Below are 24,447 nucleotides of genomic sequence, written 5' to 3'. Positions count from 1 at the left end.
TGAATGCGCGCCTTTCATATATTAACTCTTCCGAACCAGATGTCGCCGCGCTTTCGCTACGTAGATCCTGACCTAACAGAGCTAAGCCATCATCAATATTTTGTGTCTGCACGCGGCAGAGATAGTGGCGGAGATGCCCACCTTCTCGTATTGTGCACAAACGTCTACGGACAAAAGCAGGGGTGCAGCCGTCAAGTGCATTTCTGCATTAGCATTCCGTTTCGACGCAACCGAGGTGTGCGGATGCGTGAACGGATGAAGCAGCCTCAGAAAAGTTCATCTGGGCAGCACTGGTCAGTGAGCGTATACGCGAATAAATTTCACCAAAGGTCTTCTTTCGAGAGGCGTTGCGTGTGCTCTGTTTCCTCGTCCATTCTTCACGTTTCGCAAAGCCTGCGTATGTGTGCATGCATGTTTGCCGTGTGTCAGCAGCCCAACTGAGACACGAACCGGAGGCCTGCGTAAGTGCCTCGTGATTTGACGTCCGGTTCGGAAAAGAACTTTAGGCGAAAATTACGCGTGCCAGTTATACCTCTGCCACACTAGCAAATTTAATGTCATTCCAATCGAATGTCATTCGATGCCTCGAATGTCAATCGCTGTCTTTCGGTGCTACACGGTAAAAAATAATGTCATTCGAAAATGATGGCAGTGACGATCAGTGAAAAAAAATATAGTACAATTCAAACACATCAACGCGCATAAAATATGTTACAAATTGTTGTGTAGTGTTTTAAAAGCAGGTGAGAACATTTCTGTGCAATATTATAAGCTTAAAATATTATTTCTGGCCATTCTGAGGCACTTCAGCCATCAAAAGCCAAGCCAAGTACAAATTCAACCAAAAATCCGAAAACTGTAAACAAACAAAATGGCTGACACGGTGGCGCGCGGCGACGCGTGGAGCGTGGAAATGACTTCTGAAAGGGGAAGTGCTCAGTGACATCTTTAAGTACTTCCGAGCTAAACGAACATGTAACGCCAACCAGCAAGAAACACGCAACCCAAAATGATCGGCGGTCGCGGGAAATGCCCTGCTTCACGGTCGGCCGCTGCTGGGACCGAGAGTAATAGCTATCCACGACAGCTACAAGTGTGAAGAAGTTCGCACCAAAATTAACATTTTTTAGCAGAACTAAATAAATAGAATTTCTAAACTTGACAGTGCGCACACGATTTTTTCGCGTCGCTTGTTTCTGCTGCGCGTATGGTGTGCAGAGTACAGATTCGGTTCGACATCGAATGCGAATGAGTTTCGTGAACTCATTCGATAGCGAATGTCATTCGAACCTAATGACATTAAATGTTCCCGTGTAGCAGCAGATTAATCGCATTGGGTGCGAATGCCATTCGAAACGAATGACATTAAATTGCTAGTGGGACAGGGGTATTACAGGCGGGGACGAGCGTTTAACTATATATTCCATCTGCCACTTTCCAAGCGCGCATCTGTTTCGCGCTGTCAACGCGGAACAATTTCGTCGCTGTGTCGGCCGGTATTGGGGGCAAATCTTGAAGAAACACACGGCGAGGAAGGAAAAAGTGCGCAACAGATTTTTCGGTATGCATGCACGTAGCGCAATCGAGATGAAATACAGCGAGGGGACCACTGTGGGTTGAAAAGCGACGAAAAAAAAGGCAACCTTAACGCTGTCCGTAGTTGGCTCGACAGGCGGCCAACCGGATTTAGGTATATTTTGGTGTTTCGCGGCTGTGCGCGGCTGCCGTGTGAGAATCTGGGCAGGTTTTATATATGTATATATATATATATATATATATATATATATATATATATATATATATATGTGTGTGTGTGTGTGTGTGTGTGTGTGTGTGTGTGTGTGTGTGTGTGTGTGTGTGTGTGTGTGTGTGTGTGTGTGTGTGTGTGTGTGTGTGTGTGTGTGTGTGTGTGTGTGTGTGTGTGTGTGTGTGTGTGTGTGTGTGTGTGTGTGTGTGTGTGTGTGTAACTGCCACAAAACTGGCTTCAGACAAACACAACGAACGGCTAAATTCGGGGAATGGCCACTGTAAGTGCTAGCGCACTAAACGTTAAATTCCTTCCGAGGAGAGCCCATTAACTCAGTTAATCACTGCACTGTTGCCATGCAAACCAGAGCCAAATAATACTCTTCTACACACAGCAGACGACCCACTATCACGCGTCGAAGTTGGCGAGCCCTTCCCGGCCACTTTTTCATGCTCGGATCCTCCTCCGTCCCCCTCATCTGCGTAGACAAGGTGAGAGGTGGTCATTGGTTAGATTCTTTCAGACGTCAGGCAGCTACCGTGGCCGCGGCCAATAAGCCGCTTAGCTCCGGCGGGTCGGGAAGCATCGCTTCCAGAGGGGGGTCGGCGATGGAGCGCCTACCTTCCAGCGTGCAAAAAGTGACGAGAGGAGAGGGAAAGGCGCGAAGACGCTGAAATTCAAATTTTGACTACAGATGACTCAGCTTCTACAAAGCGCATTTAAACAATCCTTGCCGGACACTATTCGTGAAGCGGCGTGCTTCAATATCCCAGGCATGCCGCAACTTTATTAGAGCCCCCTTCACAGCCCTTTTAATAAATATTAATATAGATATTACATCTCTAAAGATGTACTCTTTGTCACAAATATTTACAGACGGCTCACTCGTGCACTGATCTCGGTGCCTTGTAATGCAGTCTGATCTGCCAAACGCGGTTATCGTGTGGAACCGAGGAGCGTGCCAGGCGATAGAGAGGCCTTCCATGCCGAGAGCAGGAGCGAGAGGCCACAATGCTTGACGAGGACTCGATGTGCAGGTCAAGGATACGTCTGCAAGGAACCGAGAAGGCGTCTATGCGCATGAGGCTGATGGTATACGCTGTCCTTAGACGTACGCCCGAGCTTCGGTCTGCAGAAGCCGCGGCGGCCAGCAAGGCAAGAAAGGATGATGCGACTACGTGGGTGCAGGGCTGCGCATGATCGATTGCAACCTCACTAGATGGCTCGCAAGCACACCGGAACGCGTCCTGAGGAAGCGGCTTTTAGACAAGCGTGTTGCCCTCACTGCAACCCCTCCAGAATGCCTTCACTGCGGGGAACCACATAGAACCACGTGGTATCCAAAGCAATCCTCTCCCCATCCATGCACCAGAGGGTCGGCCAGGTCAGCCCCTGAGGTCCGCGCGCTGAATATGTCTAATCGATGAGTCCGTAAATAAAGCTCCTCCTCTCATGCGGTTCCTTGCGAAGACTGCACCGAGAGAAGAGACTTCTAATATAGGTAGCTTCCTCGGTGTGCAGCCCTCAGTTCAGGGCACGCCGCTTGCCCGCTCAGTCAGCCGTCGCTGCTTGTGCGGGTCGGCGGGACTGCACCGACGAAGAAAGCACTGGAAGCAGAGTGAAACATGTCGGCTATCGGAACGGCATCGACTCGTTTCGAAAAGCGTGTGCCCCACTTTGCCGCCACGTGACCTTGCCGTATGCGCACTGCGTGTGAAAGTAGCAGAGCTAAGTGGAGAGACCTTGAGACAGGCCTACATTGTCACAGCGCTGGCTTCGACGCTGTTCGCTGCCAGCTCGCATGCCCAGTGGTCTTTGACAAGGGCTAAATAGCGCCCGAGAGGAGTCGGCTCTTCGCTGCCATAAAACGGAGCCTTGGCACCGGACTTGTCTAGGGGACGCATTTATTGCCAGCTGAGATGGACACATGCGCATGCACAGCCCAACTATTTGCGTCACAGCCCACCGTCCAAGCGCGACAAGTTAAGCTGCGGCCCTAATTGCAACGACATTATCCGAGTCAGCCAAGGCATACATCTTGGCCAAGCTGGCATCTAAGATTCAAATCACCAGTGCTCACTCAGAGACAGAAGGATGGAGTGTTACCTTCAATATTGCCATAACAGTATCTTACAATTTTTAAATATACAAAATTTCTGTTCGAGAACATTGGACATGTTCGCATTCATAGCCCGTTGGAGACTTAAGCACCCCCAGTAGCTTTATCGGTCTGCAGGCTGCGTGATTTGCTAACCGTAGCAATTAAGGAGGCGTCCCAGCGACATGTCAGCACTGTGATCAAACAGGTGCCTGATCGGAGCACAAGAAAGGGAAGGAGGCCGCAGTGAGAGCATTGAAGCATTGACAGACTGAAGCATTGAACTGCGATGCGGCAGAACAAGCGGTGCGTTTTCTTCATTATTTTTCGCTGCTGTTCTCTTTTAATGCGAAATCACTAATCCGGAGGTTCAGACCCGAGCAAAATCGTGTCTTGTATGTGCACCACAGGAGCACAGAAAAAGAAGCAGAAAACAAAAAGAAAATGAAAAATATACCCCCGTAGTTGAGCGTGCTCAGCACGATGGTGGCCACCAAAATTTGCCCCCCCCCCCGACAAAATTTGGCACACCCCTTAAATTTGACCTCGGCCAATTTGGACCAAAATGGTGCGCCACCCAATTCGAGTGCGCCCACAGAGATAGAATGAGTGTGCACAACACAGTGGTGGTCACCAAATTTGGCCCATCCAGCTCGAAAATTTGTCCCACCTCCACCCCCTAAGTTTGACCACGGCCAATTTGGACCAAAACTGGTGTGTAACCTAAGTCGAGTGTGCGCAACATGATGGTGTCCCTAAATTTGGCTCACCCACCTCCAAAATTTGACCGTGGAAGATTTGGACCAAAACTTGTGTTCAAACTAATTCGAATGTGCCCGACAAGATGGTGGCTCCCAAATTTGATCCATCCGCCTCTGAAATTTGGCTCACCCACGAAAGTTGACCTTGGCCGATTGGGACCAAAATTGGTGCCTAAACTAATTTGAATGTGCCCAACACGGCATGGTGGCCAACAAACTTGGCCCACCAACGCCCAAAGATTGCCAAACAATCTGGTAATTTTCGTGTAAAATAATAAAGCCAAGTTAAAGCATGGCTAACAGACAAGACCAAAAGCCCGTGCTTTCGCACTGAATCGAATGCTGTAAACATCGATCCTCTCTCATCTTTTGCGCCAGGTTTGTTGACCAACTGTTTTCTGCAATATCTATGCTCCCAGTAAGAAAAAGAGCAATGTTTTATGTGTATTCCTTTCTTTTAAGGTTTAAAAATTTTAATTGTACCATATGTCCAGCTTACGTATCGCAATGATCCTTTTTTATTTGAGTGTTTTCTGGTTTTCTTGGTACTTGTGTTCTGGCTGTCTACAATATTGTGATCAAATTTGTGCATTTAAAATTTTTTAAAACGAGTGCAACAAGTTTTCTATGTACTCGTTATTCTACTGTGCTCATTGCCCAGCAAAAGAAATGGCGGGCTAAGTTCTAAAGAAATTAAACAAAGTTGTGTCAAGCTTTCTTTGTTTAGTTTCCAAGCCGTTTACATGATATTATGTACCTTAGTCTTTCACATGCTGTGCTGCCATTTTATGCCTTGCTTTTAATTCTAAGTTTTACAAAGTGCACCTGCCACTTTTTTTCCCTGTGTTGTTTTGCTTTTTTCATGCTACAGTAAGGAAAAGGCATTTCAAGAACTGGCGCAGTTTTGTACAGTTTCTCATTCGCAATTTTTCTCATATGATTGTTTTTCTTTTTTTTACTATTGGCCCACGATATGGCAAGGACTGTATCTTGTGCATCCCTACTAAATGAATGAAGATTATTTCAAATGAGAGCGTGCCAACAAAGGATTTTAATAAATAAAATGCGTGGTTAGTTCTACTGCCAGTGCTTTATTTATTTTTATGTGATTTATTTTTATGTGATCTTAAGTACTCAATGATATAAGAAATTATACCCAAACGGCACTCTCTCCTGGGGCCGTATTACGTAACTGTCACAAATTCTGTCAAAAGTTATTGAGAGTGGCGTCAAAATGACGAAACAAAAAGACGTCCCCGCTTGACGCAACGAGGAATCAGCCAATTACAGCAAGACGGTGCCCCGAGAGTACAGTGGCCTAGAAGGGGACCCTTCTATATTATTCTATAGTCACATAGTCAAACATAGTCTGCATACCTTCAATAGCGCTTCGTGACAGAAAAATTGATTATCTGCGTGCGATGTCTTAATATTTCACCACGTGTACATCTTATGCGTTTTTCATGCTTCTTTCTTTTCCTTCTTATACGAGCGAGATGTATATATTCGACGAACGTGCATTAAAAATATGGTTGTTAATCAGCGTCGTGTCCCGCCTCTCTCTTTGTCTCGTGCTGCGCTGCTCCCGTCACAAGATCATGCACCAACCAGCCCAAATTTTCATCCTTGTTAAAGCACATTTCATGTAAACAGGTAAGTCCGAATGGCCTATAGCCAGCATGCATTCACCATCATCATCATCATCATTTATTGAACCCTTAAAGATCCCGTCTGGGACATTACATAAGGGGGGGGGGGGAAGACAGTGATGTGAAACGGTCACACAAAGGCATGTAAGCATAAAAAAGCATAACAAGAATAACAAGAATAACAAGTTTGACGTGAAATTAGCGTCAGGTGATTCAAATAGAACAGAATATACATGGCAAAGCAGTAGTATATAAATTACACATTAAAAAGTACGGAAATTAAATAAGTGGGAAAACACTTGTGGGGGGGGGGTGTCACAATAACACAAGCAGTTCAAATTGCACGCAGAGCATCGCGAGGGAAGTAGCTATAGTTGGATCAAGTGGTCTGTTATTAGCTGCCTAAATCTGGTGGGATTAGTTTCGATGACAACGGTTTCAGGAAGATAGTTCCATTCCTCTATGGCGATGGGAAGGAAAGATTTGTTGAAAGCGTTGGATGAACCATGCAACCGCTGAATGCTGAGGGAGTTGAATAATCGGCGAGATGAGCGTAAGGGAGTGGATAACAAAGTCTGGCGTAGTGCGGGGAAGTTAAAGTATAGTTTGTGGAAAAGACAAAGAATTGATACTTTTCTGCGGAATGCTAATGATTCAAGGCCGAGAGACGATTTTAGGTTGGTAACGCTGTGTCGAGACGAATACTGCGACGTTATGAAGCGCGCTGCCCGATTCTGGATAGCTTCGAGCAGTTGTATTAAGTAGACCTGGTGAGGGTTCCATATTGCTGAGGCATATTCCATTTTAGCGCGAATGAATGTTTCGTATGCTTGTTGTCTGATTGGTGCAGGGGACATTGATAGTGATCTTCGGATAAAGCCAAGAGCTCTGGAAGTGCTTGCGCAAAGTTTGATAATGTGATCTGACCATGTTAATTTGTTCGTTATTTCGACGCCAAGGTACCTGTAAGAATTCGTTACTGACAGCGCCACAGAGTTCAGGGAGTACTGGAAATTAGTAATGGAACGTTTGCGTGATATGTGCATGCTTTTACATTTCGAAATATTAAGCTGCATGAGCCAGTCGGAGCACCATTTCTGTATTTTATTTAGGTCGTCCTGTAATAATTCCTGGTCAGTGTTATCAGATATGCGGCGATAAATGACGCAATCATCCGCAAAAAGACGGACAGATGACGAGATTCCAGGTGGCAGGTCGTTGATGAAGATTAGGAAGAGCAGCGGAGCAAGGACGGAACCCTGGGGTACACCGGAGATAACTACGGTAGTTGCAGATACGTGATTAGCGATGACGGTGAACTGCGAGCGATTAGTCAAGAAGCAGCGAATCCAGGAAAAGACTAGAGGGTCGAGTGACAGGCATGCGAGTTTACAGATGAGACGTTGGTGAGGAACGCGATCAAATGCTTTAGAGAAATCTAGGTAAATGGCGTCTGTTTGAAATAAAGAATCTAGACTTAGATGAAGATCAGTTGTGAATTCGAAGAGTTGTGTTTCACATGAGAAGCCTGCCCTGAAACCATGCTGTTTGGGAAAGAAAAAAGAGTTTTTACCGAGGTGATCTGCAATATTGGAGTACAGTATATGCTCAAAGAGTTTACACGAGATGCATGTTAATGAAATAGGACGATAATTCGAGGGGTCAGAGCGGTCACCGGTCTTAAAAACGGGCACAACTTTGCTTGTTTTCCAATCGTCCGGAATTTGGCCGGTCTTTAGGGATTGGTCGAAAATGAGCTGTAAATCTGTTCACGCGAGTGAACAGATGTATTACACCACCTGTAACGTAAGCATGTGCTTGAAATTTGGCACATATGTGCGCTTAGATGCCTGAAGTCTGCATGAAAAAGAAGAAATAATCTTATTGAACCAGAGTCGAGAAATCGAGCATTAACCTTTTGGGCCTGTCCCTGAGAAGCACAACTTTTTGGACGCGGCTAGTTGTGGGGATGTTTTTTGGATGTCTTCGGGAAAAAAGAGCACCTCCTGGGGAGATTCCAAATGTCCTGATGGGCTATTTCTGAGAGATTTTGAGGAGGTTTTGTGTTTGTTGGGGCACGTTAACTTTGATGTTACCAATCTGAGAGCACTGCAGGAGCTTGTCAACCTGCTCTTCCGTCGAGATATCCAGCTGAAGAGCCCTTTGCATGGTGAACCGACTACGAATCGGAGCTGATCGCAGCAGTGATTGAATGGCCGCGAAAAGTAAGATGGGATTCTTCTCTGTTAAATCAACCCATTTCTCTGTGGGCTCAACCACTACCAGAATCCAGACCGTTCGTTGCTTGCGATGACTCACCAACTTGAAGCCCTCGTTGTCCACGTCAGCCATATCGGCCACTGAATCGTCACCGTCCACGATCGTTGACTCATCCCCACTGAGCGATGAGGTCTGGCTGGACGGGTGGTCGTCTCCATGTTCTGGTCGCTCCACGGCCTGGCAAGCCACGGCCGCCTCTTCCGAGCCAGCCTCCTTAGATTGGCGTGGTCCCTTTAGACATGCCGGCGCCGGAGCAGCCGTACTCTTCCCATAGGGACAGTACCGCCTTGAAGTTGCAGCCGTCCTCGAATATTCAAATAAAACTAGGTAAATTAGGCAAAACAAAATTAGGTAAAGAACCAGAGCTGAGGCGACAGTGGGTCGAACAACGTCTTCGTCTTCCTCTTCTTCCCCCGAGTTGGACTCTCTCACTGCTTCTTTAGCTCACCGCTTTTCTGAAAGCAATGAGAAGAGCTACAAACTTCTCCAGCTGCATCCACCAAAACTGAAGCACTTGAGCCGTATTGAGTTCGCTGCCCTCCCTCGCCGAAGAACTCCAATGCTTTTACGGCATCGACAACTTCAAGGAAGAGGCCATCTCTTGGTACGAGATGTGGTGCAACAAAACTGGAGACCCATCAGAAATAACTTACTGCGAGTTTCTACTTCAGGCCAAGACATTCTTCCCCGGTGTTGCAAAAGCCATTGAGGTGGCTCTGGCTTTGCCAGTTACTACCTGTACGGTCGAACGCTCCTTCAGTACAATGAGGAGAGTGAAAGCCTGGCTACGCTCAACGATGACAATTAAACGACTGGCTGGACGGCCTTTGTATGATGAGTGTGCACTGAGAGCGTGTAATGAAGCACAGAAATGACTCTATCACCCGCGTCATCACGCAATTCGTCCAGAAAAATCCGTGGCGTCTGCAGTTGCTGTTCAAGGAAGACTGACTGAGTGACTGTAGTTGCGTGTTTGTGTACATATTGTGCTGTGCGCTGGTCATCAATTCGGCTGAGTCGAGAACCCGCATGCAGCAAGACTGACCACTCTTCTCCACGAAGTGATAGTATCCTTTTGCATTTTTATTAATTTTAATTGTTTGTTAGTTAATAAACTCCAATGTATCTCTCCAAGACACGCATTAATTTTCTGTTTGTAATTTTTCTTTCGTGTGTGTATTTTAATTACTTATTTATTTATAAATAAATACATAAATTTACTCCGCAAACAGTGTCTTTTTGCTGCGAACATACCATTGCCCCCCCCCCCGCCCCCCCCCCCTGCAAAAAAAATCTGTGTACGCCCTTGACTATGAGCACTCACGCTATAGAACTCCTTCACGCAATGACGTCACGAAGATGCGGTGGCGCTGATGTCAGCAGCGACTTTCGCACGGTAAGCATAACAGGTTCCGCCTGTCCATGCCTACCGCATCATGCCTGCACACTGCAGATGCATCATGTATTCACAGCAGCGCCACTGTTGGATCCGCGTAGTATAGCATAAAAAGGAAAATGAAATTAGCCTTGACAGGTTTCTCGTAGGTCAATACTGCATTAGGGAATATGGGCCGCCGTTGTAAAGCGCGAAGTCTGGGTCTCCATCGCTGCTGTCAATGTACTTCGTAGCAGGGAAGTTACTGCGCCTATTCGCCTGAACATCAGCATAGAACGCTTAAGGAAAAAAAGCACAGACCTCTTCGCGGCGTTTTCTAGGGATCGGTGTTATCGCCAACATTATTTAATATTGCTTTTATCCGGCCTTGCTTGGCGCTTACATGATGTCTCTGAGATTAAGTTCTTATTGTATGCTGATGACATAACAGTGTGGAGCACTCACAACGACCTGATGAATCAAGCAGCAGCCCTACAATCAGCCATAGATATTACGTCGACTTTTGCTTCTTCAATTGGTCTTCAGCTTTCAGTGAGCAAAACCACGTTCGTGTCAGTCGCCAACCGCTGGGGGCGCCGTAAACCAGCTGCAACACCAATTCGTCTCCATCTATCCGGAACTCCAATTCAAGAAAATTCGACCGTAAAAATCTTGGGCTTGACAATACACGAGTCAGGAACAGGTACTGCTTGGCTTTCCCGGGCTAAAAAGCAAGCAGTTTAGGCGTTGGGTCTGATTAGACGCATTGCTTCTAAAACAGGGGGAGCCTGCATGCTCTCATGTTGCACGACAGTTGGTGCGGGCGGTTGTGCAACCGCGCCTCGTTTACCAAGCCCAATTCCAGCATTTGACGAGGGCTCAATGGGATCGTCTAGAAGCTGTTAATCTAGAGGCAATGAGGGTCATTACTTGCCTTCCCCGTGGCGCTCCAAGGACATGCGCAGCTGAATACACTAGATGAGCTGGTGCAGCAACGGCGCGATGCTCGCCGCCTAAAGTCAAATCTTACACACACAACGTGTGCGCTCATGGCATATGCTTCATCGCACTCCATTCTACAGCCGCCCCCGCCAGTTCTTCCTCTCTGGTGTTTTGTGCAGCTAAGCGACAACAAACCATCTGATCTACGTCGGCCATCATCTACCTGCGCAGCATCGTCGTTTCGCGACTGAATTACAGAGCAAGACGCCAAACTGCCGCATGGCTCCATATCGTTACGTACGTTGACGCAAGCATTTAGGCCTGCGAAACAGCAACGGCAGTTTACTGTCCTTGCAAGCGTGCCCTGAACAAAACGTCAGTGTTTCGCCTCTCAGAACCTCCTTTCTTCTTCTGTGCGGAGATGCTTGCGGTTCAAGAGGCACTTCGCTCTGTGGCCGCCGTTCCCATGCTACCTACGGCTCGCATTGTCATTCGCACCGACGCCCTCCACGTCACACGCCTACTACGACGCGTCAGTCGCAACCCAGAAATCTGCCCAGACATCCATCGTCTATCGGCATGCACCCCCCAGCAAATCCGTATTGAGTGGGTCCCGCGTGACCTCCTGAGCGCACAAAGCCTCGCATATTCTGCGACCCGCCTTTCGACCCCAACCACGTCTTTGCCTCGAGTCCTCACTCTGGTAGACACCACCTTCCTTTTAACAAGAAAGGAACTGCTCCGGCGCCGCACACGTGCTCTAATCCCTCCGTGTGCGGTAACCCTCCCCCGTAGTCTTACCCGTGAGGAGGAGGTTGCGTTTCGGAGGATGCGGGTCGGGATTGCCCTAACTCCAGCCGTGACACGCAAGTGGCTGCATTTCAAAGATTTATATCCCCTCCCCGGGTGTCCAGTCTGCAAGATCAGACTGTGAAGTGGATATCCACCACCGGTTGTGGGTTTGCCCGGCGCTGAAGCCGACGAGAATTCGGCACCTGGCGGCGGTGGGTCTCTCACCGGACAATCCGGATTCTTATATTGCCTGGACACAGGGTCCGTATCATCGTTCACAACTTGATTTCATTAGATCAGCCAACCTTTCTTTCATTTATTTGAGCTTATTACTTATCTCTCATTTCATAACCTTTATGCCCTTGGGCAATAAACGTCGCTTGAACAAAAAAAGCACAGACTTAGCTGCGCATGTATTTATCACCCTGGACCGTTTTGGTGTGCACAGGTCGCAGGAAGGTTTACTCGCCACCAAGGAATGCGTTATTTTGTTGATAGCATAGCATGTTTTAACGTGGGTGGAAGTTATGCAAACGTATAATGGCGCCTCTTATGGCATTTAATATTTATTTGAGACTATTTCTTAATATGACCGACATACGCCACCGCGGTGACTCAGTGGCTATGGTGCTCGGCTGCTGACCCGAAAGACGCGGGTTCGATCCCGGCCGCGGCGGGCGAATTTCGATGGAGGCGAAATTTTAGAGCCCCGTGTACTGTGCGATGTCAGTGCACTCTAAAGAACCCCAGGTAGTCGAAATTTCGGGAGTCCTTCACTACAGCGTCCCTCATAGCCCGAGTTGCTTTGGGAACCCCCATAAACCCGTAAAATATGAACGACATAGTTACTTGTTCGAGCAGAAAGAAGTCTGGTAAGCTTTGTCAGTGTTCCGCGGTCACGTTGGCATGTTTAGAATAGCGTACTATAAGTGTGCTAAAAGTCACACGCTTTTTCATTGCATCATGCGCCATAAGCTGTTTCATGAAGTGGTGCATGATCGCGAAACTTGCTTGTAAAGAAACAGCTACAGGCGGGCTACTAACAGGGACACATAGCGAGATATTGTAGTGATCTCGCGAGGGGACGCGGCAATGAGAAGGTTTTTCGTCATTTATGCATAATATGTAGCCAAATTTGGTGCAAATATGAAATTGCAACGCTAATTTCAGCAATGTGGTTTATTTTCAGCTACCTGGTACAGTTCTTGGATAATTATAATTAACGCCCTCGTCAAGTCATCCCTGGGTCCTTAACGATTAATTAGAAAGTGCGCAAATATTTTTGTGCAAGCATGCTCACAAGGCCCTGTTCTGTGTGATGAATTAGTTATTTTTTTAAATCCTCAGTATTTATCCAAGCATCTCCACATGAAAAGGTTTCCTACAAAAATAACTGAGCCCCACCGCGGTGGCTCAGTGGTTAGGGCGCTCGACTACTGATCCGGAGTTCCCGGGTTCGAACCCGACCGCGGCGGCTGCGTTTTTATGGAGGAAAAACGCTAAGGCGTCCGTGTGCTGTGCGATGTCAGTGCACGTTAAAGATCCCCAGGTGGTCCAAATTATTCCGGAGCCCTCCACTACGGCACCTCTTCTTCCTTTCTTCTTTCACTCCCTCCTTTATCCCTTCCCTTACGGCGCGGTTCAGGTGTCCAACGATATATGAGACAGATACTGCGCCATTTCCTTTCCCCAAAAACCAATTATTATTATTATTAAATAACTGACATACTGCCACGCGCATAGAAAACAAATTCGAGAGATTTATTACACCCCTCAACGTCTCGGGATTCGTTCGCGACAAATGACTCATTCTTACGAATTAGGAAGGGATGAGTGATGCCGATTGCAGAAAATGTAAAAGCTCAGAAAACCATCCTAAAGTTTATCCTCTTGTAGCTTTCGCTTTCGGTCAAATAAAGCGGCATTGAAATCAATGGAACCTCTCATCCCTCCTCTTCGTGGCGATACTAAGATGGTGGAGCTCCGTTGCTGGAAACCCGCGGAATTCGCGACGTGCCGGGACCTTCGCAAGCGCAATTATCTCACAATTTTCAACGACCTCACATCTAAAAAGCGTAATTTTATGAATTTCTAGTGCCATAGTTTTTAGAAACAGATGAAGGCCCCAGGGCGTGGAAGAAAAATAATTTCAGAAATGAAAATTTTCACCAAATTGACCAGTTTGACGAGGAGAGAAGTCGACCTAGCTGCCTGGTGTTTGTGGCGAAGAACAGCGCTTACGCGAGACAGGGGAGACAAGGCGCCGTCCCCACTTTTCTCACAGCGCGGCATGCGTGTCCGCATACGATGAGCGCAACGCCAGCGCTTCCCCTCACTGCTGTCTCGAAGTGATATCATTCCGATTAATGCAGTGTGTGAAAAACTGGTTAATAATGCGAAAGCATTACTTGGCTATGTCGGCGGCTTTGTGTCCGCAAAACATGTCCGCAGTGTTATGTTTCGCCTACGACGCGCGGTATAGCCGGCTTCGTTCAAAGTGGCGGTCATTTTGGGCCCGTTCAGTGCTGCCGCAACGCCTCCCGCCAAGCGCGTCCAGGCAGGTTTCAATGCCACGTGTCTTCGTGTGTGCGTGTGCGCGTGTGCATGTTGGTGCCCACGCTTGTCAAAGCGCGGCAGCCGGGGAGAGGAGCTCCCCAACTGGGAGGCGAGGAGGTCTGACCGGCGCCGGCCCGGCGGACGCGTCACGTCACGTCTCAACATGTCCGTGCGTCGCCGTCTCGTGCGCCTCATCCCGAGCCGTTCCTTCTTGCCCTCGACTCCGAGGGTATAAAGGCAGCTGCCCCGGACGCCAAGAAGAGGCTTCGATTTCTTCCGTCGAGTAACGTGGTCGCCCTGACCGGCTGCTCTTTTGCGATGCTAGAATAAACAAGTTGTTCTGTTGGCAGTCGACTCATCCTTTGCCAGGACTTTCGGATGTTTCCAGCTGTGCCCCAGGCCGCCAGGCCAACGCTACCCTTGGGGCTTGCGACCCATTTGCAACAACTGGTTGCCAGCGGTGAGATCGCGACAACGGAGGCCAGCAGCGAAGATATGCGGTCAACTGTATGCTGAGCAGCACAACGACCATCCGGGAGCAGTGCAACTAGCCCTGTGTGATGACTGGTTGCCTGCAGCGGAACGACTGCGCTGAATTCTTGGCTGCGAGGGCTATTCTTGAGTTGGAGGCTGAGGATGACGAGCTGTCGGAATGCCTTGAGACCATTGAGGAGAAAGAGCAAAAAGAGGAGCGCGAACGTAAAGAGCAAAAAGAGAAAGACGAGCGCGAACGTAAAGAGCAAAAAGAGAAAGACGAGCGCGAACGTAAAGAACAAAAAGATAAAGAGAAAGAAGAGCGCGACCGTCAACACGCTTTGGAAATGAAGCGTCTGAGGCCTTCCTTCCTTCCTTCCTTCCTTCCTAAGCGTCTCGAGGTAGAGATGGAACGCGCTCGTAATGGAAGTCAGGCACACGGTGCAGGAGAACGAGTATCGTTCAAAATGACTGACCTGATGCGGCCGTTTAAGCTTGGAGAGGAAATTGGTTTGTTCCTGGTTAACTTTGAGCGAACGTGCGAGAAGCAGGGGTTCTCTCGGGAAACGTGGCCACAGCGCTTGCTCACTTTGTTACCCGGCGAGGCGGCCGACGTAGTCGCTCGCTTGAAGAGAGAGGAGGCAGAGGATTTCGACCAAGTGAAATCGAGTCTGCTAAAAAAGTACAGGCTGTCAGCGGAGGCGTTCCGTCGGAAGTTTCGGGAAAATGAAAAAGGCAGAAGTGAGGCATATACAGAGTTTGCCTACAGGCATGTCAAACATGCAGGAGTGGCTCAAAGAAGAGAAAGCGTTTGGTGACCACGAGAAAATTCTGCAGTGTTTCGGGCTGGAACAGTTTTATAGTCGGTTACCTGAGAACGTGCGGTACTGGGTCTTGGATAGGCCAGACGTTAGTACAGTGGCTAAAGCCGCCGAGCTAGCCGAGGTGTTCGTGACGCGTCGGGCTCGCGGAGCTAAGGACGGTCAAAAGGGTGAATTTGGCTCCAAGTCTGAGAGGCCGAAGTTCACACCCATGAGAGCAAGGGGGGACACACGTAGTGCGGATGCGAGTGAAAGCAGTCCGACCGAACGTAAGGAGACGGCGGCAGCCGAAGCCGAACGCAGAAAGCGGTTCGAGACGAGGCAAGCGCGCGTGTGTTATACGTGCCAGAAGCCGGGTCACTTTTCGGCGCAGTGTCCAGAAACAAAAACAAAAGTCGTGTTTTTGTCATTATGCAGCACTGACGAGAACATGAAGCTTCTCGAGCCTTACATGCGAGACTTCCTCGTGAACGGGAAAGAGTGCCGAGTGCTTCGTGATTCCGCAGCTACAATGGATGTAGTTCACCCCTCTTACGTAGAACCCGATATGTTCACGGGCGAGTGCGCATGGATCAAGCAAGCCGTGGAAGCTCATAGCGTGTGTCTGCCCGTAGCAAAAGTGCTTATTGAAGGACCTTTCGGAGCAATTGAGACGGAGGCCGCAGTGTCATCTATGCTGTCCCCCCCCCCAGTACCCGTACCTATTTTCGAACAGGTCCGATCACCTCCTGCGCGAGAAGGGGCTTTTGTTTGGTGAGGCTAGCGTTCAGGCCTTAACCAGATCGAGAGTTCAGGAGCTCGCTGCAAAGGCGGTAGTTGCGGGGCCGACGTTGTCGAACAATGAAAAAGGGTCGGAGGCGCAGCAAGCTGATATTCAGAGCACGTCCGAACTGAATAAAATTGAGCCTGTAGCGTTGAAGGCACCAGGTACTGGAGAGGAAATGCCCGACACGGGAAAGTTAGAAGAGCTATCTGCAGATTTGCTCATCGCGCCTACGTCAGATGGACTTAATAGGTTGCTAAAAGTCAGCCGGTCGGCTTTGATAAGCGAGCAAAAAAAGGATGGCAGCCTAGAAAACATGCGCTGCAATGCCAAGGCAGGTATCGCCAAGAAAAATGCTCGTTTCGTGGAAAGAGGTGGGGTCCTGTACCGGAAGTATCTAGACCGCAGGGGAGGGGAGTTCGATCAGCTGATCGTGCCTCAGTGCTTCCGTCAGGATATGTTGCGCTTGTCGCATGGCGGTTCGTGGTCCGGACACCTAGGAGTTAAGAAGACTAAGGACCGTCTCTTGCAAGAGTACTATTGGCCAGGGTGTTTTTGTGACGCAGAACACTTTGTGAGGACATGTGACACCTGTCAGCGGGTTGGCAAACCAGGGGACAAATCGAGGGCGCCGTTGAAGTTGGTACCTATCATTACGGAGCCTTTTAGACGGCTCGTTATGGATACAGTGGGACCTCTGCCGGTAACAGCCACGGGGTACAGACACATTTTGACAGTGATCTGCCCAGCGACAAAGTTCCCTGAAGCAGTGCCGCTTAATGAACTCAGCTCAGTTGAGATAGTCAATGCACTACTGTCCATATTTGCGCGAGTTGGTTTTCCTGCGGAAATCCAGTCAGATCAGGGCACAGTGTTTACTAGCGCTTTGACGACAGCCTTTCTCGAGAGGTGTGGGGTAAAGCCGTTACACAGCTCAGTGTACCACCCACAGTCGAATTCCGTTGAGAAGCTCCACTCCGTCATGAAGCGCGTGTTGAGAGCATTGTGTTTTTAACAACAAAGTGATTGGGAGCTGTGTCTGCCTGGGGTGATGTTTGCATTAAGGACCGCGCCGCATGCGGCTATGGGGTTTTCGCCAGCTGAGCTGGTGTACGGTCGCTCGCTGCGGTCTCCGCTTCGCATGCTTCGAGACTCGTGGGAAGGCAGGGGCGACGACCCAGTCGTGGTCGAGTACGTGCTTAGGCTCCTCGAACGCTTAAGACGGGCACAGGAGTTGTCAGGTGAAGCAATGGCAAAGGCCCAGCAGAGGGCCAAGGTTTATTATGATCGGACAGCCAGGGCCCGTCGTTTTGAGGTGGGCGATGAGGTAATGATATTGCGCACATCGCTAAAAAACAAACTCGACGTGCAGTGGGAGGGCCCAGCACGGATTGTTCAAAAACTGTCGGACGTTAACTACGTGGTGAGTCTGCCAGGAAAACGGAAAGCACAGCAAGTTTACCACTGTAATCTGCTCAAATCCTATAGACAACGGGAAGCAGTGGTGTGTATGATGGTAAACGTTCCTGAAGAGCTTCCGGTCGAGCTTCCGGGACTAGGCCCAGTGACGAACACGGAAGACACCGATCAGGTCATTAGTGACTTAATCAGTAAAGCACCGCTGTCGCCTGAGAAAAAAACCGAACTACACCAACTCTTACAAGAGTTTCAAGGTCAGTTCTCTGAGAGGCCTGGTAGGACTTCTGTCCTTACTCATGAAATAGAACTTACCTCCCCAGAGCCAGTGCGATCCAAGGCGTACCGGGTGTCACCCCGCCAGCGCGATATTATGGAGGCAGAGGTAAAGAAAATGCTACAGCTCGGTGTTATTGAGGCGGGTGAGAGTGATTATACCTCCCCTTTGATTTTAGTTGAGGTACCGGGCAAGGAACCTCGTCCTTGCGTCGACTACCGCAGGCTTAATTCCATCACTAAGGATCAAATTTATCCGATCCCTAACATCGAGGAGCGCCTTGAGAAAGTTAGTAGCGCTCAGTTTATTTCCACCCTAGATCTTGTCAGGGGTTATTGGCAGGTTCCACTTACAGAAGAGGCTAGTAGGTATGCGGCGTTCATTTCACCAATAGGAACATTCCGTCCTAAAGTTTTGAGTTTTGGTTTGAAGAACGCGCCATACTGCTTTTCAAGCCTCATGGACAAAGTGTTGCGGGGACAGGAAGAATTCGCTTTACCGTATTTAGACGACGTAGCGATATTCTCCGCATCCTGGTCTGAGCATATGGCACACTTGCGGGCAGTGCTAACCCGCCTGCGCGAAGCGGGCTTGACAGTCAAGGCTCCCAAGTGCCAATTAGCACAGGCCGAGGTTGTCTACCTCGGTCACGTGATTGGACAGGGTCGTCGCCGCCCCTCTGAAATAAAGGTGGCCGCTGTGCGAGACTTCCCGCAACCGCGCACGAAGACCGATATTCGGTCGTTCTTAGGTGTCGCCGGCTACTATCAGAGGTACATCCCCAGGTACTCCGATATCGCGGCTCCCCTGACGGATGCTCTAAGAAAAACAGAGCCCCAAACAGTCGTCTGGGGCGAGACAAAGGAAAGAGCTTTCAGCGCCCTAAAGAGCGCCCTAACAAGCCAGCTTGTGCTACGATCGCCAGACTACACAAAAGGGTTCGTTGTTCAGTGCGATGCTAATGAGCGAGGCATGGGCGTTGTACTGTGCCAACGGGAAAATGGAGAAGTGTAACACCCCGTCCTGTATGCTAGTCGTAAGCTGACCTGTCGTGAGCAGGCGTACAGCGCCACCGAGAAAGAGTGTGTGTGTCTCGTGTGGGCCGTTCAGAAATTGTCATGCTACCTAGCCGGCTCGAGGTTTATCATTGAGACGGATCACTGCCCTCTCCAATGGCTGCAGACCATCTCTCCCAAAAATGGCCGCCTCCTGCGCTGGAGCCTCGCTTTGCAACAATATTCCTTTGAGGTGCGTTACAAAAAGGGGAGTCTCAACGGTAACGCCGATGGCTTAAGTCGAGGCCCCTAACGTAGGAATCCGCCTCAAAGTTGTTTGTTACTGATGTTTTCTTCCTGAGGCAGGATTTTTAACATATTGTTTTTGTTTAGTGTTTCAAAGTGATGACGGGCTTTCTAGTGCAATTTTCCCATTTGTGGACGCGTTCTGAGTGCTGCTTGACTACTGTAAGGAACTAGGCAGTAGTATAAAAGGGGAAAGAGCCTGGCAGAGCTTACTGAGGGTTGTGTCGTGCTTGCTGACTGAGCGGTTGCGTTTCGGCGTAGTTCCAACGCTTGCTGGGAACGAGAACAAAAATGGCAACTCTCCCGAAGTCACTTTGCAGTGTCCTGTGTGAACCAGAACCTGAGAACGAGGCCTTCTCTGTGCGCTGCGCTCAAGCAACGCCGAGGGACGACAGATTTCGATTACGAGCATCATCGAGCGACATTCCTCCGGACAGCGGATGCAGTCCCGTGACCATCGGGATCTCCTTCTCCCGGCGGGGCGGTCTGTTACGTTTCGCCTACGACGCGCGGTATAGCTGGCGCGGATGCAACGGACGCCGGGGCTTCGTTCAAAGTGGTGGTCATTTTGGCCCGTTCAGTGCTGCCGCAACGCCTCCCGCCAAGCGCGTCCAGGCAGGTTTCAATGCCACGTGTCTTCGTGTGTGCGTGTGTGTGTGTGCATGTTGGTGCCCACGCTTGTCAAAGCGCGGCAGCCGGGGAGAGGAGCTCCCCAACTGGGAGGCGAGGAGGTCTGACCGGCGCCGGCCCGGCGGACGCGTCACGTCACGTCTCAACATGTCCGTGCGTCGCCGTCTCGTGCGCCTCATCCCGAGCCGTTCCTTCTTGCCCTCGACTCCGAGGGTATAAAGGCAGCTGCCCCGGACGCCAAGAAGAGGCTTCGATTTCTTCCGTCGAGTAACGTGGTCGCCCTGACCGGCTGCTCTTTTGCGATGCTAGAATAAACAAGTTGTTCTGTTGGCAGTCGACTCATCCTTTGCCAGGACCTTCGGATGTTTCCAGCTGTGCCCCAGGCCGCCAGGCCAACGCTACCCTTGGGGCTTGCGACCCATTTGCAACAGCAGCCCTTGCGTCGTTCGAGGAAGAGTTATATAGGAGCAGAAGAGAGATTGTATGTGATAGAGGATAATTGTCGCTGCAATTGAAATTTGGTTGCTATGGGGTAATTAATTATTTAGAGGCGGAAACGTCAATGAGACGTCGAAATAGTCCCGAACGTCGATATAATGGGTGGGCGTCAAAACAGCCGTGGACGTCGAAATAGTGGGAAAATACGTAACCATGCAAGCCGCATGAAGGTTTGAAATAGATTAAAAAGTGATTAATCAACGTTAATTAAGCAAATACAAAAGTTTGGGTCATGTGGAGCAATTAGAAGCGATTAGTAAAACTACGGACGTCGATGTAGTGGGAGGACGTCAAAACAGCTTCGGACGTCGAAAGAGTACAAACGAAAAAAATTTAGAACCGACTGCAGCAGAAAGTCGCCGTAGGAAACAAATTTTTCCCTTACCTTCATTTGACAGTTCTGTAAAGGAATATAAGAATAACTGAGATTCTTAGAAGTTATTCAAACTCCTATTGAATGTCGCAGCCTTTGGCAGCTAGCTCAGGACCTGCAATGGACGACCTTGAGCAACCCGCTAGATCATACGATGATAGATCACAGCATGAGCACAGACACCTCACCGGACCTCATATTTATGAAGGGTATTGGATGCAAATTGGGTAAACACGGGACCGCCACCGGGCAGTGATCACTATATCCTTTCCACGGAATTTAGTGCTGCTAAGCACAAAGACAAGGTGAAAGGAACTAGAGTGACGGATTGGGACAGATTTCGGAAAGTCAGGAAAGACACAGTGAGCGGGGAAATCGAGGACTTGGGAGCCTGGGTTGAGGCTCTCAAGCAAGACGTGAAGGGTACCACAGAAGAGGTTCCGACGGATGAGGAGGGCTTTACGGCGGACTCTAGACTGTTACACATTTGGGAAGCGCATGCGAGTCTCCTTCGGAGGTGGAGGAAACAGGCATAATGGGTTCCTCCGAAGGAAGGTGGTCAAGCTAGAACGAGAAATCGAAACCTACACGTTGGACTTGCAGTGCAAAAAATGGGGGCATATTTGCTATCGGATGAATGGGCAATTCGGATGCAAAAAAACACGGCACTTGTTGAGGCACCTTTTAAATCCGGCGGCAACCAAATCGGCGCAGAAGGGACAAATGGCTAGGCTAGTGCATCGGTATCAAGGCACAACTGGGGAGTTCAATCACGAACTCCGAAGTCATTACAAAAACGGCGAGGCGGGCGGTTGCTTGCCGGGTTACTCGGGAGAGGAAAACCTAGAATTATAGATGCGGACTTTACGATGGCGGAGGTGGAGTTTGCAATGGGGCAGCTTCGTACTACGTCAGCAGCGGGTCCGGACGGGTTTACTAACAAAATGCTGAGGAACCTGGATTTCAATTCAGTTGGGGCGCTCACGGACTTGATGAACAAGTATCGGGCGGCCGGGGAGATCCCGGCAGAGTGGAAGCATGCTATGATTACATTTATTCTTAAACCTGGGAATACGGTGTTTTTAGAATCTGCGCCCCATCCCGCTGACGTCCTGCTTGGCCAAATTGATGGAGCATGTGGTCCCCAACAGGCTTCGGGGTTATGTGGAGGACAAGGAGTTGATACCTGAAACGATGATTGGCTTCAGGGCTAATTTATCAACGCAGTACGTCATGATACAGCTCAAAAAGGACGTAGTTGATCCTGGGTATGGCACGGGTACCAAAGCTGTCTTGGGACTCGACCTCACTAAGGCCTTTGACAATGATACCCATGAGGCAATATTAAGGAACCTATCGGACATTGGACCGGGGAGTAGAACCTTCCGATACATCGGATCATTTCTGGAGGGTAGGACTGCGGAAATTGTAGCCGGAGAAGTTAAATCGGATCCCTTCCTGTTGGGGGCCAGGGGGACACCACAAGGGTCGGTTTTATCGCCGTTCTTGTTTAATCTCGCCTTGATCAAGATACCGCCGAGGCTGGCACGGATATCGGGACTTTAAATACACACTTTATGCGGTTGACATTACTCTATGGGTAACAAGAGGAAGCGACGCACAATTGGAGGAAACTCTAAAACAGGAAGTTTATATTGTGGAGGCGCTAGCAGAGGAGGCAGGACTCTCGTGCTCTCAGCCCAAGTCCGAGCTTTTTGTGCTTAGGGATAAACCAAGAGGGATACATGCGAGGCGCTATGTGCCGCCACCACCGCTAGAGGCGAAAGTGGGGGGTGCACCGGTCGCTGAGGTCCAAACGATCAGGATCCTGGGTCTGTATCTGCAGACTAACAAGAATAGGGAGGCCTTAGAAAGGCTTAAAAATACGGTCAATGCTACCGTGAGGCTAATCAGGAGAATCGCCAATCATAAGCGAGGGGTCAAGGAAAAGGACTTGTGTAAGCTGGTACAGGCGTTTGTGCTCAGTAGAATAGTGTATGCGACGCCTTATATGAAGATGGACGCCACGGAGAAAGGCAAGGTGGAGGCTTTGATTAGGCAGGCGTATAAGGCGGCCCTTGGGTTGCCTAACAATGCGTAACCGAAAGGCTGCTGGGATTAAGGATGTAGAACATCCTGGAAGAACTGCGGGAGGCGCACTTGGTGATGCAACTCAGTAGACTTTCCAAAACGAAAGCAGGAAGGGACATATTGGAGAGGATCGGCATTGGAGTTGATGCTCCAGCCGGGGACATGAAAATTCAGGTGAAGCGAGAAATGCGCAAGGGCTTGTACATAAAACCTTTGCCCAAAATTTATGCATACGATACACCGCGAGAACCGCAAGGAAGAGAAGAGCCAGACATTTACATGCTAAGTACGGGAAGTACAACTGCGCAGTCAACGTAGATGTCGGCGAGTATAAGAACAAGGACGCATTTGCAGTTGCAGTGGTAGACGGGCGGGGACGCTTGGTCACCTCTGGATCAGTCAAACCTACTCTTCAGAAACTGCAGAGGAGGCGGCGATAGCGCTAGCTATAGCTAGTACCAAAGCTGATCTGATTTTCAGCGACTCTAAAACAACGATCCGAAATTTGGCGAGGGGCAGAATATCTCTCACAGCGGCACGATTGCTAAATCGGGCCAAGGGGCGAGGCACTACGGAGGTGAAAATTGTCTGGGTACCGGCACACTCTGGGAACCCTGGGAACGAGGCGGCTCACATAAATGCTCGAGGTTTCGTCAGCCGAGCAGGTGAGCCGGACGTTCCGGGGAGGTCTACGAGAGATGGGCTGGTGTCCTTTGACGACATTGCTAACCATTACAAACTTGAGCGGAGAATTTAGCCGCCCCCGGACAAGCAATTGGTGAAGGCGCAGGAAAGCGTCTGGCGAAGATTGCAGACGAGATCTTTCTATAATCCATACGTGTTAAACAAAATCTACCCGGACGTTCAGCCGGAATGCAAATGGTGCCAGGAACTGGCAAGCTATGACCACATATTATGGAGCTGTAGCATAGCGCCGCCACCGGCGGATATTATGCGTGGTCCTTCTCTCGAGCAGTGGGAGGGCGTGTTGGCCAGCTCAGACCAGGGCCATGAAGTGGTCCACCCAGGTCGCCGCCAGCCACGGGTTGATGGCCATCTAGCACGGAATCGTCCGCACATGCGTTCTGACGAAAATAAAGTTTTTTCTATCCATCCATCCATCCGCAGCCTCGGCTTGAGTGCTAACTGCTATCTACTTCATGACGTCACCTCGTTGAATCAGAATCTGACGTTTATTATCCGCCAAAAGCGGCTAATAAGCTAATAAGTTTGAAACCGAAAAAAAGTGTTTCAAACTTAAAGCCGGCTTTGAAATGTCAGGTTGTTGGTATATGCCACCTTGCATGGAAGAAAACCGCGATTGTTAAGAGCCTGGCCATAAAAGTGCATAAGGGAAACGCTTCTCACAAAACGGATAAAAATAGACCTTCGCTACCTTTGGCACATGCTCTTTTCTTCCTCTTTTTGTGTTTCCTTCGCCCATGCTCTCGCGCGTGCGGAACTTGGATAAAGGTAGGCAACGCTATATAAAAAGTGTGGGATACACAGGTATCCCCTCCTCGTCCCCCGCGCCAGCGGCGACCGTGACTTACACGGGCGCGCTGGCCACCAGGAATGTGGAGAGAAGGCACCCCCGCGACTC

General features: G+C 49.4%; 1 pseudogene; it reads left to right on the top strand.

Moving 5' to 3' along the window:
• Positions 1-21,986: 21,986 nt before the first annotated feature.
• On the top strand, positions 21,987-23,905 carry LOC144127610 (uncharacterized; annotated as a pseudogene).
• The last annotated feature ends 542 nt before the right edge of the window (positions 23,906-24,447 follow it).

Source organism: Amblyomma americanum, chromosome 4 (assembly GCF_052857255.1).
Source record: "Amblyomma americanum isolate KBUSLIRL-KWMA chromosome 4, ASM5285725v1, whole genome shotgun sequence".
NCBI classification, from domain to species: domain Eukaryota; kingdom Metazoa; phylum Arthropoda; class Arachnida; order Ixodida; family Ixodidae; genus Amblyomma; species Amblyomma americanum.
This window is presented reverse-complemented; position numbering and strand designations above follow the sequence as displayed.